This window comes from Schistocerca gregaria, chromosome 5 (assembly GCF_023897955.1).
Source record: "Schistocerca gregaria isolate iqSchGreg1 chromosome 5, iqSchGreg1.2, whole genome shotgun sequence".
Taxonomy (NCBI): domain Eukaryota; kingdom Metazoa; phylum Arthropoda; class Insecta; order Orthoptera; family Acrididae; genus Schistocerca; species Schistocerca gregaria.
This window is the reverse complement of record NC_064924.1, coordinates 139,403,525-139,426,336: the sequence shown is the minus strand read 5'-3', so window position 1 is coordinate 139,426,336 and position 22,812 is coordinate 139,403,525. Positions and strand designations below refer to the sequence as shown.

The 22,812-nt window shown below is 43.9% G+C and overlaps 1 protein-coding gene across 7 annotated transcripts in view; it reads right to left on the bottom strand.

Moving 5' to 3' along the window:
* LOC126272899 (cytochrome P450 6k1-like) overlaps positions 1 to 18,571 on the bottom strand; it is a 136,907-nt gene extending 118,336 nt beyond the window's left edge. The window contains exons 1-2 of one of the 7 annotated variants that reach the window (XM_049976157.1): positions 18,435 to 18,571; positions 5,932 to 6,050 (exon numbers count right to left, since the gene is read on the bottom strand). The gene's annotated coding sequence lies outside the window, so the exon portion shown is untranslated. The remainder of the gene's footprint in view (positions 1 to 5,931; positions 6,051 to 18,434) is intronic. The other 6 variants (XM_049976160.1, XR_007549277.1, XR_007549276.1 and 3 more) reach the window with 6 other exon arrangements.
* Positions 18,572 to 22,812: the final 4,241 nt, after the last annotated feature.

Below are 22,812 nucleotides of genomic sequence, written 5' to 3'. Positions count from 1 at the left end.
CAAGGGCGCCAATATCAAACAACTTACGACTGAACTGCCCCCCCCCCCCCCCCCCCCCACGAACCATGGACCTTGCCGTTGGTGGGGAGGCTTGCGTGCCTCAGTGATACAGATGGCCGTACCGTAGGTGCAACCACAACGGAGGGGTATCTGTTGAGAGGCCAGACAAACGTGTGGTTCCTGAAGAGGGGCAGCAGCCTTTTCAGTAGTTGCAGGGGCAACAGTCTGGATGATTGACTGATCTGGCCTTGCAACATTAACCAAAACGGCCTTGCTGTGTTGGTACTGCGAACGGCTGAAAGCAAGGGGAAACTACAGCCGTAATTTTTCCCGAGGACATGCAGCTTTACTGTATGATTAAATGATGATGGCATCCTCTTGGGTAAAATATTCCGGAGGTAAAATAGTCCCCCATTCGGATCTCCGGGCGGGGACTACTCAGGAGGATGTCGTTATCAGGAGAAAGAAAACTGGCGTTCTACGGATCGGAGCGTGGAATGTCAGATCCCTTAATCGGGCAGGTAGGTTAGAAAATTTAAAAAGGGAAATGGATAGGTTAAAGTTAGATATAGTGGGAATTAGTGAAGTTCGGTGGCAGGAGGAACAAGACTTCTGGTCAGGTGGCTACAGGGTTATAAACACAAAATCAAATAGGGGTAATGCAGGAGTAGGTTTAATAATGAATAGGAAAATAGGAATGCGGGTAAGCTACTACAAACAGCATAGTGAACGCATTATTGTGGCCAAGATAGATACGAAGCCCACACCTACTACAGTAGTACAAGTTTATATGCCAACTAGCTCTGCAGATGATGAAGAAATTGAAGAAATGTACGATGAAATAAAATAAATTATTCAGATAGTGAAGGGAGACGAAAATTTAATAGTAATGGGTGACTGGAATTCGAGTGTAGGAAAAGGGAGAGAAGGAAACATAGTAGGTGAATATGGATTGGGGCTAAGAAATGAAAGAGGAAGCCGCCTAGTAGAATTTTGCACAGAGCACAACTTAATCATAGCTAACACTTGGTTTAAGAATCATGAAAGAAGGTTGTATACGTGGAAGAACCCTGGAGATACTAAAAGGTATCAGATAGAATATATAATGGTAAGACAGAGATTTAGGAACCAGTTTTTAAGTTGTAAGACATTTCCAGGGGCAGATGTGGACTCTGACCACAATCTATTGGTTATGACCTGTAGATTAAAACTGAAGAAACTGCAAAAATGTGGGAAATTAATGAGATGGGACCTGGATAAACTGAAAGAACCAGAGGTTGTACAGAGTTTCAGGGAGAGCATAAGGGAACAATTGACAGGAATAGGGGAAAGAAATACAGTAGAAGAAGAATGGGTAGCTCTGAGGGATGTAGTAGTGAAGGCAGCAGAGGATAAAGTAGGTACAAAGAAGAGGGCTGCTAGAAATCCTTGGGTAACAGAAGAAATATTGAATTTAATTGATGAAAGGAGAAAATATAAAAATGCAGTTAATGAAGCAGGCAAAAAGGAATACAAACGTCTCAAAAATGAGATCGACAGGAAGTGCAAAGTGGCTAAGCAGGGGTGGCTAGAGGACAAATGTAAGGATGTAGAGGCTTATCTCACTAGGGGTAAGATAGATACTGCCTACAGGAAAATTAAAGAGACCTTTGGAGAGAAGAGAACCACGTGTATGAATATCAAGAGCTCAGATGGCAGCCCAGTTCTAAGCAAAGAAGGGAAATGGAAGAGGATGTAGATGAAGACGAAATGGGAGATACGATACTGCGTGAAGAGTTTGACAGAGCACTGAAAGACCTGAGTCGAAACAAGGCCCCCGGAGTAGACAACATTCCACTGGAACTACTGACGGCCTTGGGACAACCAGTCCTTACAAAACTCTACCAGCTGGTGAGCAAGATGTATGAGACAGGCGAAATACCCTCAGACTTCAAGAAGAATATAATATTTCCAATCCCAAAGAAAGCAGGTGCTGACAGATGTGAAAATTACCGAACTATCAGTTTAATAAGCCACGGCTGCAAAATACTAACGCGTATTCTTTACAGACGAATGGAAAAACTGGTAGATGCAGACCTCGGGGAGGATCAGTTTGGATTCCGTCGAAATGTTGGAACACGTGAGGCAAAACTGACCTTACGACTTATCTTAGAAGAAAGATTAAGAAAAGGCAAACCTACGTTTCTAGCATTTGTAGACTTAGAGAAAGCTTTTGACAATGTTGACTGGAATACTCTTTTTTCAAATTCTAAAGGTGGCAGGGGTAAAATACAGGGAGCGAAAGGCTATTTATAATTAGTACAGAAACCAGATGGCAGTCATAAGAGTCGAGGGGCATGAAAGGGAAGCAGTGGTTGGGAAAGGAGTGAGACAGGGTTGTAGCCTCTCCCCGATGTTATTCAATCTGTATACTGAGCAAGCAGTAAAAGAAACAAAAGAAAAATTTGGAGTAGGTATTAAAATTCATGGAGACGAAGTAAAAACTTTGAGGTTCGCCGATGACATTGTAATTCTGTCAGAGACGGCAAAGGACTTGGAAGAGCAGTTGAACGGAATGGACAGTGTCTTGAAAGGAGGATATAAGATGAACATTAACAAAAGCAAAACGAGGATAATGGAATGTAGTCAAATTAAATCGGGTGATGCTGAGGGAATTAGATTAGGAAATGAGACACTTAAAGTAGTAAAGGAGTTTTGCTATTTAGGAAGTAAAATAACTGATGATGGTCGAAGTAGAGAGGATATAAAATGTAGACTGGCAATGGCAAGAAAAGCGTTTCTGAAGAAGAGAAATTTGTTAACATCGAATATAGATTTATGCATCAGGAAGTCGTTTCTGAAAGTATTTGTTTGGAGTGTAGCCATGTATCGAAGTGAAACATGGACGATAACTAGTTTGGACAAGAAGAGAATAGAAGCTTTCGAAATGTGGTGCTACAGAAGAATACTGAAGATAAGGTGGATAGATCACGTAACTAATGAGGAGGTATTGAATAGGATTGGGGAGAAGAGAAGTTTGTGGCACAACTTGACTAGAAGAAGGGATCGGTTGGTAGGACATGTTTTGAGGCATCAAGGGATCACAAATTTAGCATTGGAGGGCAGCGTGGAGGGTAAAAATCGTAGAGGGAGACCGAGAGATGAGTACACTAAGCGAAATCTTAGAGAGGGTTTGCTAACGTGCAATATGAAAGTAATTCCTCCAAAATGTATTTCGTTGGTGCAGCCGTGCGACCTTTATTTTTACAGGTGGGTGAAAACTCTTATAAATCGACTACAAGATTTCTCGTACATCATCGAACATGGTAGGGAGGTAGCTTCAAGAGAAGCCTGCATAAAAAATCAATCAATTGCACACCATCAGTCGTCTTGTGGGGCGGCGTATGGAAATTTGTTGTTAAAAAGTTTCTATGAGTTATTTAATGCTGTTGTTTGCCGTTCTCAACACTGGCTCTCTAACTACAATATTGGGAACCAGAAAGTGATTAGCAAAACGTGAAGCCTGTAATTAGAATTCCTAGTGCCCACGTCATCTGAGAAATACACTTGTTGCTACAGCTTATAGCTCTGAGGAATTAGGAGATTGTCTGGGATTCATAATCAAAAACGATTCACTCTAAAAGGTTCACTATATTCTGAAAGTCACAGACCAAAAAGAATCCACACAATCCAATTACCAGAGCAGTTCAGAGTCTAATGCGCTGATGCAATTATAACTGTTCCAATTAAATGTTTAGGTGGATGCTCGCCATAATTTGATGATAATGTTCATCAAACGCCACGCTAAATAATGGTAGATTGTCTGTCCCGCGGCGGCACGTGAAAATACGACATACGCGAACTGAAGATCATCAAAGTCATCCCAGAATTAACACTTCACTCGAAAATGATTTCTTGACTACGCGTATCCCGAGTAACTTATTACAGCATCCGAGGCTGTTTATAGCAATGATACTGCAGAGACTCTTGTGAGTCTCGTATGTATTTGATGATCTATAGATGTTTATCTATAGAAATTTATAGGTTTAACTGTCAATGCACTTTAGCGATCTGTGCAAAATGATTTTAGCGTTGAAAGTCCCAGAAAGAAGAGGTGGCACCATCAGTAAGTCGGCGAGTAAATTCGATAAGAGTCAATCATAATGCTCGATTAATTCACATTATTTGTGCTACATAACTGTGAGAATATTTGTGTGTGTTGAAAGTAGGAAGGGTAGCACGTGATGGAGTGGGTAGCGCATTAAGACCGTGAGGAAGACTCCATTCGGTGTTATTCTGCGCTATTTTCGTAAAGAGGTTTTGTTAGGGCAAGAATTTCCGTGCATACAAGCTGAGTGAACACGGTAACTACTACGAAAGCTCTTGTTAAGTATTTCTGGGGGAGTATGCAATTTACTAGAATTCGACTTGGTTATTATTTTACATAGCAATGTGGCTTCAGTATAACATGAGAATGTTGCTAGATGCACTTGCAATGGAAAGTAGCCACGCGTGGCCAAGTGTCAGTCAAACGTCACGCATGGTCCATTAGAATCGCTAAGGGGAAAGCGGCTTATGCTATTCTGGATTGGATTTCTGCAACGTCTTCGCTGGACCGCAGTTAGAGTGAGGGTGGTGACGAACTTGCACGTGTGACAGTGCTTGGAGCGTGCGCTCTGTAAATAACTCTTCAGCCTGTCAAATCGTGTCACCAACAGTGCCCACATACAACTTTCACCTGCGTTCAGCAGTAACTCGTATCTGCACTCCCGCTCGATCACATCAGCACATGTGTGTAGGTGAACACGCATTAATAGGAATTTCTCAGAAATCAAGTATGAATGAGATGTCGCCGCATCATGCTTGCGGGACCCGGGTGGGGGACTGTACGTAGTTTGACAGGTGACGGCCACGCCACTTCGTTGGGGTTGCCTGTGCACTCTACTGGACAGGGGTTTGTGGAGGGTGCTTGCGGGCATTGATTGCATTTTTTGTGAACAGCTCTGTAGGCTGTGCTATGCGTTATATAGACACTTTACGGTATTTCGGTAATTTGGAGTTATTTTGCGTGTCTGTAGAGCGTTATTTATACTTAGTTTACAGGTCTGTGGGCTGTGTGAGACAGCCCCAAGCATATCAGAGCGTGTGTTTTGTGTCAGTGCGATAAATATACTCCATCACTAAATTAATCATTTCAAAATAGAGTTCAGTCTTTCCTTACTCTATACAGCAAAACAGAGCAGTCTGAGTCATTTTCGCGCCATTTCCCCCCTCCAGACCACCATCTAGGAATACATCACAGGATGAATGATAGCATCCTCTGGTGGCAGTATTGTGCACTAGGTTGCTTAGAGTCTAGATCTCGTGGTGGTGACACTGCCTGCAAAATAAAAACTTGTGTCCAGAGTCGTTTTCCTGTCATATCCCCCCACCATCTTGGATTACGTTACAAAATGGTCGGCAGCGCCATCTACTGGTGGTACTGAGTACTAGCACTCATGGTGAACAGACTGTATGCACCCATCTTGAATAACGGTACTTGCATCATCATCAGACATCATGGTAGTGCCTCTGGTGGTGGCGATGTGTACTAAGTCAGTTGAGCTGTGGACCGTATGGTGAACACTGATGCATGAAATTGGTTAAATAATAAAGACTTATGTCCAAGTCCTTTTTCCCCTCGAATCCTTAAGAGCAGATGGCAGTCGGGTGACTGAGGTTAGTGCAAGTGTCCTTTCTTTCGAGCCATTTTCTTAGCTTCAGGAAAGATATGCGAATTGACCTTTGTTTACTTAGGTTAGTGGAGGTAGACCAAGTGAGCTAGCTTCCTGCAATTAATTTGCTTACTTGAGATAACTGGGGTGTGGACCATTACCCTCTTGGAATTTGAACTTCCCACCATTTTTCAGGGGTAGGGAGGTGTGGCACTTTCTCAACAAAATTCAAACTTACCGATAAAATACGCCATCTTGAATGACGTCATGGCAGCAATCTTGGATGATGTCATGTGCTGTTGAGAAGTCTACACGCCGCAATCTTGGAATACGTCATCGCCGCCATCTTGGATACATCTGGCAACAATGCAGAGAGGCTCAATACTGGCCTTGTCCCAATACTTGTATCATGTTCGAATCCATCTAAATTTCTTTCTTTTTCCACTGTAAGAGATACACTTTCTAATTCAACAGTTCGTTGTCTATGAAACATACACTGAAGACGCATAGAAACTGGTACACCTGCCTAATATTGTCTACAGCTCCTGTGAGCAAGTAGAAATGCTGCAACACCATATGGCGTGGACTGGACTAAAGTCTGAAGTCTGCAGGGTTGTCCACAAATCTGTAAGAGTACCAGGGGGTGGAGATCTTTTTTGAACAGCACATTGCAAGGCATCCCAGATATGCTCAATACTGTTCATGTCTGGGGAGTCTAGTGGCCAGTGGAAGTGTTTAGACTCAGAAGAGTGTTCCTGAAGCTATACCAATTCTGGATGTGTTGGGTGTCGTGTTGTCCTCTTGGGATTACCCAAGTCCTTCGGAATGCACAATGGACATGAATGGAAGCATTTGGTCAGACATGATTCTTATGTACATGTCACCTGTCAGACGCGTATCTGCATGTTATCAGGGGTCCCATATCACTCCAACTGCACGTGCCCCTCACCATTACAGAGCCTCCACTAGCTCGAACAGTCCCTTGCTGACATGCAGGGTCCATGGATTCATGAGGTTGTCTCCATACCCGTATGTGTCCATCTGCTTCATACAATTTGAAACCAGACTCGTCCGACCAGGTAACATGTTTCCAGTCATCAACAGTCCCATGTCGTTGTTGACAGGCCCAGGCAAAGTGTAAAGCATTGTGTCGTGCTGTCACACAAGTGGGCCTTCGACTCCAAAAGCCTATATCGATGATCTTTCGTTGAATGGTTCTCACGCTGACACTTGTTGATGGCCCAGCACTGAAAGCTGCAGCAATTTGCAGAAGAGTTGCACTTCTGTCACACTGAACAATTCTCTTTAGTCGTCACTGGTCCCATTCTTGTAGGATGTTTTTCAGGCCACAGTGATGTCAGAGATTTGATGTTTTACCGAATTTCTGATATTCACAGCACACTCGTGAAATGGTCGTATGGGAGAATCTCCACTTCGTCGCTACCTAGGAGATGCTGTGTCCCATCGCTCATGCTCCAACTATAACACCACATTCAAACTCACTTAAATCTTGATAACCTGCCATTGTAGAACCATTAACTAACAACTGCGCCAGACACTTCTTGCCTTACATAGGCGTTGCTGACTGCAGGGCTATATTCTGCCTGTTTACATATCTCTGTATTTGAATATTGGCGGGCATAAGATGTCACCAGCACACCGGTTGCCGAAGATGTGGCGCGATGATCGATAGTAGGTACTGGATCAAGTGTGCCTATTGTGAGACAGGCAAAAGATACACTCACAAGCAACGAGCTGCCAACACTCTCTAGACCGCAAGTATTTACGCCGCCATCGCTGACTGGAGGGTCCCAGTCACTGACTAACACTCCAGTTTGTCGTCTGCATTCAGTGCAGTTGTAGGCTCTGTTCATGTCTCAGGCTACGACAGTACATTGGGTCACTTTACCGATATTGTCTGTAAGACATTGATGTTTTGCGGTATGCACTGCAGCTGTAGCCGTCATAAAGCTAAGTACTGACAAACTTATTTGTGCACTGTTATACAGTTATTAAATTTAATAGTTTTCAGAGGTATTTCGTGCTGTTTGTGGCGAAACAACGATTTAATAAACGTTTGGAAACGTTCTATCACTGTGTTTTCTAGAGTTTTCTGTGAATTGTTGTCATTTAGTAAATTTCATGTTTTAGTTTTCAGGTGACTTCATTATTGTTACTACTGCAATATTTCAGTAAAAGTTTCTTCAGTGTTTTAACTTTGTTGAATGTTCCAGTGGCCAATTGAATTTTTGGTTTTAGCTAGTAGTTTTGTGAAATTTTGTTGTTATTGATATTAGCTATGGTGAAGCAGTATTAATATACGTAGTTGCTTTCTTAGTAGACAGTAAATTTCGAGACCGTTATTGTTAGTTCTGTAAATAGTTGAACTGGTGTAACTGAACTTTGCTAATGTAGACGTATAGTTTTTTTCAGTAACTGTAAATTTTACCATGAGTGAGAAGTGTCCCCTCTGTCGTTGGTTTGTGAGTAATGGGCTACGGTGTGGGAATTGTAGGAAGTATATTCATTGGGGAGGGGGGGGGGGGGTGCATGCAGTGGGGAAGCCAGTGGGCACTCTAAGGAAATCCTCTCCTGGTAACGCAGAATCTGTAGTTGAAATAAGTTGACAGAGGACAGTACAGATAGTATTGAGGATCAGTGAACAAAGTTCAAAACCATCGTACAATATGCATCAGATAAGTATGTGCCAAGCAACATTGTAAGAGATGGAAAATAGCCACCGTGGTACAACAACCGAATTAGAAAACTGCTACGGAAGCAAAGGGAACTTCACAGCAATCATAAACATAGCCAAAGCCTTGCATACAAAGAAAAATTACACGAAGAGAAATGTAGTGTGAGGAGGGCTAAGCGAGAGGCGTTCAACGAATTCGAAAGTAAAGTTCTATGTACTGACTTGGCAGAAAATCCTAAGAAATTTTGGTCTTATGTCAAAGCGGTAGCTGGATCAAAAAAAAAAAAAAAAAAAAAATGTCCAGAAACTCTGTGAGCAAAATGGTACTGAAACAGAGGATGATAGACTAAAGGCCAAAATACTAAATGTCTTTTTCCAAAGCTGTTTCACAGAGGAAGACTGCACTGTAGTTCCTTCTCTAGATTGTCGTACAGATGAGAAAATGGTAGATATCTAAATAGATAACATATGGATAAAAAAAAACAATTAAAATCGCTCAAAAGAGGAAAGGCCTCTGGGCCTGATGGGATATCAGTTCGATTTTACACAGAGTATAAGAAGGAACTTGCCCCTCCTCTTGGAGGCAGCGGTGTACCGTAGGTCTCTAAAAGAGCGTGGGGTTCCAAAAGATTGGAAAAGTTGTAGAATTTTGGAACACGTATTATGTTCGAGTATATTGACTTTTCTGGAGATTAGAAATCTACTCTGTAGGAATCGGCATGGGTTTCGAAAAAGACGACCATGTGAGACCCAGCTCGCGCTATTCGTCCACGAGACTCAGAGAGCCACAGACACGGGTTCACAGGTAGATGCCGTATTTCTTGACTTCTGCAAGGCATTTGATACAGTTCCCCAGAGTCGTTTAATGAACAAAGTAAGAGCTTACGGACTATCAGAGCAATTGTGTAATTGGATTGAGTTCCTAGATAATTGAATGGAACATGTCATTTTCAATGGAGAGAAGTCTTCCGAAGTAAAAGTAATTTCAGGTGTGCCGCAGGGGAGTGTCGTAGGACCGTTGCTATTCACAATATATATAAATGACCTTGTGGATAAGATCGGAAGTTCACTGAGGCTTTTTGCGGCTGATGCTGTAGTATATCGAGGGATTGTAACAATGGAAAATTGTACTGAAATGCAGGAGGATCTGGAGCGAATTGACGCATAGTGCAGGGAATGGCAATTGGATCTCAATGTTGACAAGTGTACTGCGCTGCAAATACATAGAAAGAAAGATCCTTTATCATTTAGGTACAATATAGCAGATTCCATAAAGTATTTGGGAGCAGGCATTAGGAATGATTTAAAATGGAATGACGATATAAAATTAATCGTCGGGTAAGCAGATGCCATAATGAGATTCATTGGAAGAATCTTAAGGAAGTGCAGTTCGAAAACAAAGGATGTAGGTTACAGTACAGTTGTTCGCCCACTACTTGAATACTGCTCACCAGTGTGGGATCCGTATCAGGTAGGGTTGATAGAAGAGATAGAGAAGATCCAACGGAGAGCAGCGCGCTTCGTTACAGGATCATTTAGTAATCGCGAAAGCGTTAAGGAGATGATAGATAAACACCAGTGGAAGACTCTGCAAGAGAGACGCTCAGGAGCTCGGTATGGGCTTTTGTTGCATACCTTCACCGAGGAGTCAAGCAGTATATTGCTCCCTCCTACGTATATCTCGCGAAGAGACCATGAGGATAAAATCAGTGAGATTAGAGCCCACACAGAGGCATACCGACAATTTTTCTTTCCACGAACAGAGACTGGAATAGAAGGGAGAACCGATAGAGGTACTCAAGGTACCCTCCACCACACACCGTCAGGTGGCTTGCGGGGTATGGATGTAGATGTAGATGTGGAATTTTTGTCCAACGGAGCTTGACGTGTAAATAAATAAATAAATTGCAGTTATTTCAAAGAAAATACCTTTTTGCATGCTGCACTTCGAAATTTTTATTTTTATTTATGCACTCAGATGCGTTTCGCCTTAGTTTACAAGGCATCTTCAGTGGATGCCCTGAAATATTACATGATTTGTCCAATTTTACACATAGGTTATGGTTTCACATCTTGGTTATAGATTTAAAAAAAGGTTCCTTTAAGTTTTTTTATGAAATGAAAAGATACTTACAGGTAACTTCTAATTCATTGCATGTAAGCAAACTGTAAATAAATAAATCAATCAATAAATACACACTGGAGAACACAGAACTTTTATGAGTACAGTTAACAGGTGTTCTCGTCCTGATACTGAGTGCTTGTTGCACGAATCTATCTGCAGTCGGAATCGGGAGGTTTTGTTACCGACAGTAGTGCTAGAAAACTTCACGTGGGCTCTTGAGGACACGTTCGAATGGAGGACGTTTCCTAGCGCCCCATGTAGGCCAAGTTTTCTCTTCCATTCACCGTCTGACTTGCGCGGAGCGATTAGTCAGTCTGTTTATTAGACTGCGAGTCTAACATAACAAGGCGTGAATGAGCAAGTCCATAGCTGCACTTCGTCTTCTTTTCTCTATCTTCATCTTTTTTTCTGCTTGCACTTGTCTTGCCCCTGAAAGTAGTGGCGCGCAGTAAAAACAGATGACGCGCGAGGTCATGGCCTTCTGTTGACTCACTTCCTCTCTCGACTTCTGCCGAGTCGAGCCACTGGGCTGCTCCGAAGAGAAGTTGTCAACTAGTGGCACTTTACGGAGGTCTGAGAGAATACTTCTACAGCTTTTCTCAGAAAGTACTTCGTCTGTCTGATGTTGTTAGTAATGTCTGCCAGGCTATTCATATAAAACATGAGCAACACACGTCCCTGAGGCACACCTGAACTAACCTCTACTTTTGTCGATATCTCTGTGCAAGATACGATAGGGGGAACAGTAGGAAAGACAGGAATACGTAATAATGGCCAAGGAACAATCTGAAGTGGAAGAATTAATTGCGACTGTACTGTAACTGAAATGGATTTGTAGGATATGAAAGATTCCAAACGAATTATAAGTGGACCAATAAGTTCCTTGATTGATTCACTATAGTTAATTCAGGTAAGAATTTACGTGTTAGACCGTGCACATCGACGGTGTTGTCTAGTATCTGAACACAATTATTACTGTAGAGGCGGATTTAAGCTAGACCATTGAAGACGGAGAGCGTAGTCAGACTGGACCAGCTTCCAGTAGAAAAACGGCCGTGTTGTTTCCAAGACAACCATCTGGACAACCGCCTGTAAAGAAACCACAGAAAACCAATTTCGATGTCGGGAGAGGGATTCAACGCCCATGTTTCCAGAGCTCTTTATTTCTCCGCCTCGCGCTCCACAGCAGGGAGACGAACAGAACGTGGACTAATCTAGTGACGGAGAAACGACCGATTGGCCATTCAGTTGTCACTTTGGTCATTCTTTTTTTTTCAGTCGACTGAAACAATCGAATGAAATTAGTCGCTACGGCCGCACCAGCTCATTCGCCGGGTCTGAGTGGTTTCGTTTAACGTGAGACAAACGAATGGTGAAACTCTCTGATTGTTGCGGCAATTGTGTAAGTGTTTTCAGTCAGACTCCAGAAAGAAGTGTTTTCACTCACATACTTGTTTGGCTTTTTCGGTTACACATCAACCATGACTAGGGTTACCAACTTTTTTAGGGACACATAACGTGTCTTATTTCAAGTAGAGGTAAATAAAAGTATATTTCTAAAAATCGCTTCAAAAAGTCTGTCTTTATTTACTTAAATACAAATTTTTCGTACTTCTCGCACGGAATGCAGATTTCTGATTGGTTTTAAATATTTAATAAGTGGTGCTACATTGTAAATTTATGTTGAAACTAACGAACAACTAGATATTTGTTTTAAACTGCCTGTTCCCAGCCATGTGTTGCTGTAGGCCAACGTGGTTAAACGGGAAACAAAGAAAAAAGGAGGCACAGGTTTGTGATAAGTATAGGAAATGGATGCATAATCTCCTTCTCTCCCTTGTCACTGCCCATCCCTTTCCCCATCTCTCTCTGTCAATGTCCTCCTCCTCCTCTCCCCTCTCTCTGACCATCTCCTTCTCTCGCTCTCTCTATCCACCTCCTCCCATGTGCTTTCTATCTCCAATTCTCCATTTCCTCTCTCCCCTCTGTCCGTCTCCTCTTGCCCCCTCTCTCTGGCCTTGAGTCTTGGTTATCGTTATTCCCTATTCGAATTCTGCATTAGTGTTCTACTGACGAATCGATAAGCCATAAATACAACATTCCTCTTTGCTTACAATGTTTCACCTTTTTATACACACATCAAAAAAAGTTTTGCATCACCTCGGTTCCCAGAACTCCGGAAGATAGACGTTGACTGTGAATATAGTATCACAGACACAGTCCCTTGGACTTTTCAGATATGTCACCTGCCCAAAGATGTAAACAATCATGCATGAGCAGCGCCTATTAGATGGAGGGAGTCCGACAGTAGATCAGTTTCAGTCATTCCACCAGGGGGGAGGTACACGCCTCGTATTGTCTGTAGTTTAGCCATGCCTAGACGGTCAATACTACAGTTAGATCGCGCCCGCATTATTACTTTGGGCCAGGAAGGGCTCTCAATAAGGGAATTGTCCCGGCTTCTCGGAGTGTTCCAAAGTGTTGTTGTTCGGACTTGGAGGAGATACAGAGAGACAGGAACTGTCATCGACAGTTCCTGCCTCGCTCAGGCCGCCCAAAGGCTACTACTGCAGTAGATGGCCGCTACCTACGGATTATGGCGCGGAGGAACCCAGACAGCAACGCCACCATGTTGAATAATGCTCTCCGTGAAGCCACAGGACGTCCTGTTACGACTCAAACTGTGTGCAATAGGCTGCATGATACACATCTTCGCTCCCGATATCCATGGCGAGGTCCATCTTTACAACCACGACACCATGCAGTGCAGTACACATGGGCCCAACAACAAGCCGAATGAACCGCTCAGGATTGGCATCATGTTCTCTTCACCGATGAGTGTCGAATATGCCTTCAACCAGGCAATCGTCAGAGATGTGTTTGGAGGCAACCCGGTCAGGCTGAACGCCTTAGACACACTGTCCAGCTAGTGAGCAAGGTTGGGATTCCCTGCTGTTTTGGGATGGCATTATGTGGGACCGACGTATACCGCTCGTGGTCGTTTAGGCCGCCGTAACGCCTTTAGGATATATGAATGTCATCCTCCAACCTATAGTGCAACCATATCGGCAGCATATTGACGAGGCATCCCTCTTCATGGACGACAATTCCCTCCCCCCCCCCCCCCCCAATCGTGCACATCTTGTGAATGACTTCCTCCAGGATAACGACATCACTCGACTGGAGTGGCCAGCAAGCTCTCCAGACAGGAACCTTATCGACAATGCCTGGGATAGATTGAAAAGGTCTGTTTATCAACGAAGTGACCCACCAACCACTCTGAGGGATCTACTCCACATCGCCGTTGCGGGTTGGAACAATCTGGACCAACTGTCCTCATGAACTTGTGGATAGTATGCCACGACGAATACAGGCATGCGTCGGTGCAAGAGGACGTGTTACTGGGTATTAGAAGTACCGGTGTGTACAGTAATCTGGAACACCACCTCTGAAGGTCTCGCTGTATGGTGGTACAACATGAACCATGTGGTTTTCACACGAACAATTTTCTGTACAGCTTCCAGAACTCTCGGAACTGAGGTGATGCAAAACTTTTTGATGTGTGTATATTTTCTGTGTTCATTACAATATTGCTTAAAAATGTAAATTATATAGGTCAAGGACTTTTCCACATTTTTCGTAATAACGTTTCCCCTTTATATATTACATACTTATTACCGAGCGAGGTGGCGCAGTAGTTGAAACACTGAACTGGCTTTCGGAACGACGACGGTTCAATCCCGCGTCCGGCCATCCTGATTTAGGTTTTCCGTGATTTCCTATACCACTTCAGGAAAATGCCGAGATGTTTCCTTTGGAAGGGCACAGCCGTCTACCTTCCCTATCCTTCCCTGATCCGTTGGGGCCGATGACTTCATTGTATGGTCCCTTCCCTTAAAACAACAAACCATATTTATTTATATATTAAAAATACACTTCTGGAAATTGAAATAAGAACACCGTGAATTCATTGTCCCAGGAAGGGGAAACTTTATTGACACATTCCTGGGGTCAGATACATCACATGATCACACTGACAGAACCACAGGCACATAGACACAGGCAACAGAGCATGCACAATGTCGGCACTAGTACAGTGTATATCCACCTTCCGCAGCAATGCAGGCTGCTATTCTCCCATGGAGACGATCGTAGAGATGCTGGATGTAGTCCTGTGGAACGGCTTGCCATGCCATTTCCACATGGCGCCTCAGTTGGACCAACGTTCGTGCTGGACGTGCAGACCGCGTGAGACGACGCTTCATCCAGTCCCAAACATGCTTAATGGGGGACAGATCCGGAGATCTTGCTGGCCAGGGTAGTTGACTTACACCTTCTAGAGCACGTTGGGTGGCACGGGATACATGCGGACGTGCATTGTCCTGTTGGAACAGCAAGTTCCCTTGCCGGTCTAGGAATGGTAGAACGATGGGTTCGATGACGGTTTGGATGTACCGTGCACTGTTCAGTGTCCCCTCGACGATCACCAGAGGTGTACGGGTGTTGGCCCTGTGTGCCTCGGTCGTATGCAGTCTTGATTGTGGCGCTCACCTGCACGGCGCCAAACACGCATACGACCATCATTGGCACCAAGGCAGAAGCGACTCTCATCGCTGAAGACGACACGTCTCCATTCGTCCCTCCATTCACGCCTGTCGCGACACCACTGGAGGCGGGCTGCACGATGTTGGGGCGTGAGCGGAAGATTTAAGATTCTGAACAAATGAACCTTACATATTTATTTATATGGATTTATTGAAGCTCTGTCTCATCATTCGCACCAGTATATACACTCACCAATTATTCTTTCTTCGTAAATGCGGAGGTGACGTGAAAAGAAAGTATGTAGAATACGACTCTTTTAGTTGTTTCGTGACTTAATCACCTGCCGTTTACTCATATACAGCCACTTGTCGGAAGTATTTTCGCGAATAAAGTCTGCAGAATGCAGATGGAGAGCGTTATAAGCACCAAGTCTGACATTTGTCAGGAGTATGAAAAAAAGCAATGTTATTCTGTTTTACATAACTGATTTGTGTCAAAACACTGATAACCTATTCTGATACCAGAGAATTAGGCTACTCACCGCATCACCGCGAAAAAATCTGATAAATTAGGAAATAAATACGTTATAAGGTAATTCTAACTACCATACCAGGAAAGAGTCTTGTTCCAAATGTCAACAACAAAGATTTTGCTAGTTGAATCATGCAGAAAGAAGCAGCAACGATGTACCGTTAATAGTGTTTCTTATTTACACAAAAAAACGCCGTTACCTGTTTCCGATCGACACTTCCATCTTCACACGGCTGATCGTGTTGTTACAGAGGCGGCGTAAGTCGTGGGATACCTCCTAACAATGAGTCGGACCTCTTTTCGCCCTGCGTAATGCAGCAGCTCGAAGTGACATGGATTCAACAAACCGTTGGAAGTCCATTGCAGAAATACTAAGCCATGCTGCTTCTGTAAGTGTCCATCATTGAGTAACTGTTGTGGACCAGGATTTTGTGAACCTACTGACCTCTCGATTATGTTCCATAAATGATCGATGGGACTCATGTCCGTCGATCTGGGTCGCCAAATTATTCGCTCAAATAAGTTCTTCAAACCTATCGCGAACATTTGTCGCCGGAGACTTGGTGCGTTTTGATCCATCAAAATTCCATCGTTGTTTGGGAACATGAACTGTCACTGCAAATTATGTCCAAGTAGCCGAACACATCATTTCCGGTCGGTGATTGGTTCATTGTACCAGAGGACCCAGTCTATTCCCTGTAAAGTCCGCACCATTACGGAACCATCACCTACTTGGATAGTGCCTTGATGACAACTTGGGCCCACGGTTTCGTGGAGTCTGCGCCACACAGTAAGCCAACCATCAGCTCTTATCAACTGAAATCGGGACTCACCTTTCGCACGCCACTGAGCGTTTCGGCATTTTGGTCCTGACACAAATTTCGCTGTTACGTAAACGCGGTATTCATAAAGACGACGAAAAAGTGAAGTAAATGGTATTTATGGGCAGAAATTAAACGGCGAGTATTGGAACGACAACAACATTGACGACTGCCGATAATTGTGTGCAGTCAAGAATAATGACAGAACAACACCAACAAGATTGATTGTTTCCGCTCAGAATTGAATGCGGCAGGGGCAGGTGAGTCCAGTTGTCATTTCCAGCCGTTCGGAGGGGTAAGAATTTGTTTACAGACTGTCCAGAATTTACAGTGTTCGTTAGAGATTCGTTGAGATTAAGTGGAAAAATGTACCAGTGTGTAACTGTGGATGCCACTTCTGTAAATCCTGCTGCTTTTCAGAGGCTGTGAAATATAAAAAGGTACATGTGAATGGTTTTAAGTTGTACCCCACATAACCAATGGCTTAGTTTTCTGCACGAAATATTTACCTTCATACGAATAGATGACAGAACCAATGTTTAAGCGGTAGATTGAAATGACTTCTAACGTATAGAGATTACCATACGTTCTCCAGAACCGGAGTACAAAAAGTCGCTGAGATTTGTCAACGTTGCTTTATTCTTAATGTACTCCTAAGGAACTTTTAGACACGATGACCAACGATGAATCAATTTAATTAGTTACACGTTGATTGCGTCTTTGACAACTTAATTTGTCTTTAGTGCTGAAGAGAAGAGTTACCCTACTCAGTACGTAATTAAATAAAGGTGTACAACACTCGTTTTTGCTTTGGCGCACTCACTGAGCTTTCTTTACGTAGCCCTGGAGGTGCAGCTACTCGCCAGGGCGTTCATGCGCCAGTTGTATACCACTCCTGTAAACACTGAATAAATTTTCAACTGCCGAGATCACTAAAAGTTATTTATTCATATAGATTACCGGTTTCGCCAATTCTCTGTTGCCATCTTCGCATCTGGAGACAATGGAACCGAAAATGCTAGGATACAGCAATGTCTGTACAGCGTGAGCTGTAAGAGAAGGCTGTTACTAACATAGGATAACGACATACCTTTACACAGCCTTCTCTTTCAGTACAGTAAGTTGTGCTGCACAATGTGTGGCCATACTGGTATCGTGACTTACACTATAAGTGAGCATGGCAATTTTAAAATAACAGCTACGTACACACATTTTATTGCTCCAATTATACGTGCTCACATTCATCACCTGTGGAAAATTGACGGATCCCTCTGTAAACATTGTTACTGACTTGTAAATACACCAGATAGCGCAGTGGTAGCACTAATCGGTATTATTTTCTCACATTTAATTAAGGCATGGTCGTACTATTCCATACATTTACATGTAGTTTAACCATGCTAATTTCACTCAGAAGAATGAACGGATAGCTCAGTCCGACAAAATACTAAAATGTGGTTTCAAAAAAATGGCTCTGAGCACTATGGGACTCAACTTCTGAGGTCATTTGTACCCTACAACTTAGAACTAGTTAAACCTAACTAACCTAAGAACATCACAAATATCCATGCCCGAGGCAGGATTCGAACCTGCGACCGTAGCGATCTTGCGGTTCCAGACTGCAGCGCCTTTAACCGCTCGAAAATGTGGTTTCAGTTGAAAGGACGAATACACGGTTAAATTGATGGAAAGATTAGACTCATTTCACTTGAAAGTGAAGAATGAGTAATTTAGTGAATGTGTAAAATTACAACAGTGGAAATTAGGTACCTATATATAAATGTGAATACTATTACTTCAGATCATGCTGTTTTTCAATGTCTGTGAAATGTAAAAAGGCTCAGGTGCACGGACTTATTTCAATTCGGTAGCTCCTAGTGACTGGTTTCACTTAAGAGAAATGAGAAAATAATATTTCGACCAATGTGTAGAATTACAAACGAGGGAAAACGCTGGTTCTGACTCGGCTGCTGGCATCAGCAGGGAAGTCCTATAGGAGAGGCGATTATCTGTGTTTCACTTACCTGGTGCTGTCTGTCCCTCGTGGGTGCCGCCGTCTACAGTGCCACGTGACCGCCCGAGCGTCGCTCTTTATACCACGGCCCACAGCCGGCGTGGCGTGGCTGCGCGGTTCGCGGCTCATCTGTCAACGCCCGCCCGTTCCCCCCCCCCCCCCCACCTCCTCCCTCCCCCCGCCCGCCTCCACCACTAATCACCGCTAATCAGCGATCAACTCCATGTCTCCGCGACGCGTCGAACCACACACGGAGCTCAGCCTTACATTCTTCGCCACTCTCTGCAGCCAACTCCGCCTTGTTGTGATACCTGGCAATTTGTCCTGTCACGGTCGCCATATGTGATGTGTCTTTTGGAAGGCATAATTGCCCCATAGAGAAGTATCAAATACAAGCTAATATTGAACCTAGTGTACACAATGTACGCATCCAGTACTTTCGTTCGTCTATGGTTCATCAGTGGATGAATTTATGTACTCTGCAGCCTGCCTTGAGTGAGACCCCACCCCTCCACACCCACACTCTATTCCAAGCCGTTCTGTTGGATTACCTTATGGGAACTGAGATCCACCTGTTATGCAAACAGTTGTTTTTTTTACACTCGTAGATGCCCTGACACATTTCAGAACTTTAGTCCTGGCATTAGTGGGTACTTTTATTCAGTTCTTTATATAACTTATACTCTCAGCTTGTCATATGCAACTAAATGCTTTTATTGAGAGTTCGATTCGTCAGTTAACAAATCATTTTAACTATAAACGTGCGAAATAGTTCACGACTGTATTTTGCGATTGCTTACGTTATTCACGGAGTATCCGTCCTCATTTGCATGTTCCTCTCTTGTGAGAATGCACTCAGAAATACGGTACAGATTTTTGTGGAACTCCATTCGCAAGTTACAGTTCTGCATTCCACGACACACTACGTTAATGTTGCTACTGTGTGTCTAATATACCTTGTGACCTTCACTCGTTTTCATAATATCCTGGCGCCAAATTTGACTTGGTTTGTTTCCTCTCTCCTTCTCTCACTCACTTCTCTGCGCGCGCGCGCGCGCGCGCGCGCGCGTTTGTGTGTGTGTGTGTGTGTGTGAGAGAGAGAGAGAGAGAGAGAGAGAGAGAGAGAGAGAGTCAGTGTGTGTTCATTTTTTTATTTGTTTCTTTTGAAATGATGCACACACTGCTTCAGCAGGTAGCTTCAGAATTTCGCTGCTTATTTGATTCAGCGACTGCTCATTTTCCCTCACGAGCCTCAGTGGACCCGGATTCATACCTTTCGCCCACAAAAAGAAGGTATGGAGTGAGCACCCACATTCGAACATGGACCTACCACAGGTGTAGCCAGCAGTGGTAATAACCTTCTTCTTTCTCCAGTCTGATATGTGAGCAGGGCCACCGTCTCAAGACGAGAAGGGGTGGAGAGAGATGGAGAGACTAGATGGAGGTGCTACCAACGAGACAGACAACTTACGTTTTATTAGCTTACCTTGTCTGGCGAACAGCAGTTGTCACAAGCGTTCTCGCTTCCCCCGTGCCTCTTCCATCTCCCAACGATGGGCAGGAAGAACGACTGCCGTTAAACCTCCGTATGAGGTCTAATTCCTCTGATATCGTGAGACGTATCTAGGAGAAAGTGGAATATTTCCCGATACTGACACAGAAATTTAATAAAAAACTTCTCCGTGATGCCCAACTAATCTATTGCAGCGTCTGCTACTGGAGTATATGGAGCATCTCCGTAATGCTCTCGCGCTTACTGAACGTGCCTGTGAAGCAAAGCGCCACTCTTCGTTGGATCTTCTCTATCTGTTCCATTAATCCAGCATCGTTAGGGACTCCGAATCACTTGTTTCGTGGATGAAAAGTATTTACTTAAGACTCTATCAATGAATTTCATCGTTGGATCTGCTTTTTCATAAAATTAGTTTCATGTCGTCTTTCCACTTAAGCTCGCGTCAAGCAGTTTGTCTTTTGAGTTGTATAGTTGTCACTGTTCCATGTAATATATAGTGGAAGTAAACAAGAGTGGATCTCTTCTCCTCTTTATGTGCAGTACTACTACAGATCCGAGTGGTGTTTCTTCTGTTGGACATGTGCGACAGAACAGGCACCACGCACATTATTTGCCGAAAATGTTTCCGTGCGGATGTACAGCCAGCGTCCAGACTCCTACAGGAGTCAGAAATGGACGAGTAGAGGGCTAATGGGTGGAGGTCTTATGCGGTGCAGCGAGCGGTAGGGACTAGATAGGGTGTGATAGGAAGCATGTCCGGATGGCTGAGGAGCTTAACGCGACCATTCTAGAGAACAATCTGCTTCGGAGAAAATCTTCAACTTTCGCCACTACATTGCCACAATGCCCTGTGCTGCTAGAAGTTATTATCCCTTCCCTATCTCTTTCCCAACCCCTTTCCTTTCCATTCTTTTTACCCCAGTTACGTATGTGCAATACAGCTCATTTATTCATGTAGATGGTCAACTGCCAGTTATTGCATCAATTGTCGATCCTCTTCAGATCTTCTTGCGTTTCACAACTTTTATGGCAATACAGACTTTAAGTAGAGAACAGTATCGTCCGCGAATGGCCTCACAGATCCTCAAACGCTATCCACCGCAAACAGTAACGGGCCCTGTAACTTAACCTTCCAACCCCACCCCCTTTAATCACCTTTACAAATGTCAACTTCGTTCTGTTAAGCGCAACGTGTGACTTGTATCGAATCCACTCACAAATCTCGTCCGATACCCAGTGAGTTCATATTTTGTTCACAGAAAGACAGTGCAGAACTGCTTTCATGGAGTTGGGCAACACGGCATCATCCTGGACACCTCTGTAAACGGACGAACAGAGTTGGCTAAGTTCTCTCAAACCTCTATTTGCGGAATACATGTTGATTTTTATGGATGAGGTTGCCATTCTCCAAAATTGTAATAATTCGTAGCATAAAACACGTTCAGCATTTCTACAACAGATCGACGCTAGCGATTTAGCTCTGTAGTTAGTTCATCTCCCCGATGACTCTTCTCCAAACAGGGTGTGTGACGCAGTTTTTTTCTTTCCAATCGCTTCGTAGTATTCATTGCTCCCCTGGCCGACGATAAAGTGCTGCTGGATGGGGTGCCTGTCTGTGTCATCTACCGTTTCGGTCCAGTACTGTCACAGAACCACTGAGTAAGTGACTTCACAACGCATCAGAAGCCACTCCCCTCTGTTCCTATGTTTATTTAATTTGTTTGTAGAAGTTCAATTTAAGATAATGAAATTACAGCACAAAATGGATGAACAGTAACTTTAAACAATCACACTGCATTAGATTTTCGTTTGGATTCGTGATGAAAGGTATGAATTATACAATAAAACTCTTGAAACCAGCAAAGAATAGAGGAATTTAACAGCCAACAGAAGAAATAACTTAGGTGATAGTGCTCTTCTGGATGTACAGTGAACATTCCAAAAAGACAGGGAATTATGCAGCTACTGTATAAAAATAACTTGCTCTACAAGTCAGATATAACTACTGTGTTTTGTCAATCAGTACAAATGGTAAACCCGCCAGGGGGCTCGCCGGTCTTTAGAGGGTTCGTTCTTGGCTGTCAGGGGGCTCCAGCCATTGGAGCATTTTTTCCCTTCCATGCTGCTTACCGAGCGAGGTGGCGCAGTGGTTAGCACACTAGACTCGCATTCGGAAGGACGACGGTTCAATCCAGTCTCCGCCCATCCTGATTTAGGTTTTCCGTGATTTCCCTAAATCGCTTCAGGCAAATTCCGGGATGGTTCCTTTGGAAGGGCACGGCCGATTTCCTTCCCTCACCCGAGCTTGCGCTCCGTCTCTAATGACCTCGTTGTCGACGGGACGTTAAACACTAATCTCCTCCTCCTCCATGCTGCTTGTCTATCCTCTTGCTGTGCTTTTTACCCTCCTTTGAGGAACCTGTCTGAGCTATTTCTGCAAATGTGTTCTGCACTTTCGGTGGTCAATATCAGGATACACTCCACTGTTTTTCGTTCCTTTTTTCTTTCTTCGTTCACCTTCTCCTATCGTTCGTCCGCTTCGGTTTTTGAGGTTCCTCTTTTTCTTCTTCCTCCCTGTGCGCTCCTGAAGACTGAAGACCAGCCCACGCTTCTGACACGTAACAGGTGACTGGGTAACGCTCAATTACCAGCCCGAGGTCGACAGGTAGGGTTCGTATGTAACCCCTGGTACAGGAAAGGCTTACGGAGGGGTGATTTCCTGAGCTGCTACTTTCCCAAATTGCCGATTGGTTCCTCTGTCAGGTGTTCGGGAGGTGTGAACAGTCGCCTAAGGCGGGTGCGCCTCATTCTGAATGGGCCCCAGTTAGAAGCAGCGCACCATGGGAGACGCTCGCAAACATGAGGGATTTTCTCG